We start from the raw sequence: 867 nt of genomic DNA on the forward strand, positions 1-867 counted from the left end.
GGCCCGCTGTGTGCCGTCAACCCCCCCCCCCCTCATTGACAGGCTCTCCTTCTCTCCTGTCTTTGAACTGCCTCTTTCCTTCCCGCCCCCCCCCCTTGGGTGCAGATCTCTGGCCATGTGGGGGCCCCCCTGAGGCGTACAGCGCTGGGGCCCCCTGCCCGGATCCGCGGCTCTGCAGGGGGGTTCTGCCAATGCTCCCTCTAAGCTATGGAGTCCAGTGAGCAAAAATTCTACTTTGTGAGCTGCTGGCATGAAAGCTGTGAGCAACTGATTTGGCTGCTGCAGAAATCAGTGTGCTCTGGAGCCCTCCTTCCTGAGCCAAGACAAACATGTGTGAGCCGGAGGCTACAAAACTGTGAGCTGGCCCACACTCCCTCAGCCTAGAGGAAACATTGGTTCTGATCCCCCCCCCCCCTCGGGGGAACCGTGGCTGCCAGGCTGCCCCTTCCTTCCTTCCTTCCTTCCCGGTGGCCGGACGGGAGAGCGGGGAGGGGGGTTGGTGCCGTTCCTGCGCAGGCCCGCCCCCCTGCCGGGCGGGGCCGGCGGCGTCCACGTGTCCCTCCGTCGGGGCCGAGCGAGGAGGAGGAGGTAGGAGCAGGAGGAGGCATGGCGGGTCCGGTCGGGCGCCGACTGGGGATGGTAGGCAGGAGGGTAGGCGCCGGGAGGGGAGGGGAGCCCGGGACAAGGTCCGCACGTGTGCAGGCGCCGACACGACACGCGGGTCAGGCCTGCCTTCCCTGCGGAGGTGGGTGGGGGGGTGTTCCGGGGAGGCGTCCACCCGGCGCCAAGGAGCTCCTCCGGCTGCCCCCCATTCCGGCCGGCGAGTGCCCCCCCCACCGGGGGTAGGGGGCGGGGGGGCTCCCTTGG

The sequence above is a fragment of the Gekko japonicus genome, unplaced genomic scaffold (genome assembly GCF_001447785.1).
Source record: "Gekko japonicus isolate JY-2015 unplaced genomic scaffold, Gekko_japonicus_V1.1 scaffold2685, whole genome shotgun sequence".
Classification (NCBI taxonomy): Eukaryota; Metazoa; Chordata; class Lepidosauria; order Squamata; family Gekkonidae; genus Gekko; species Gekko japonicus.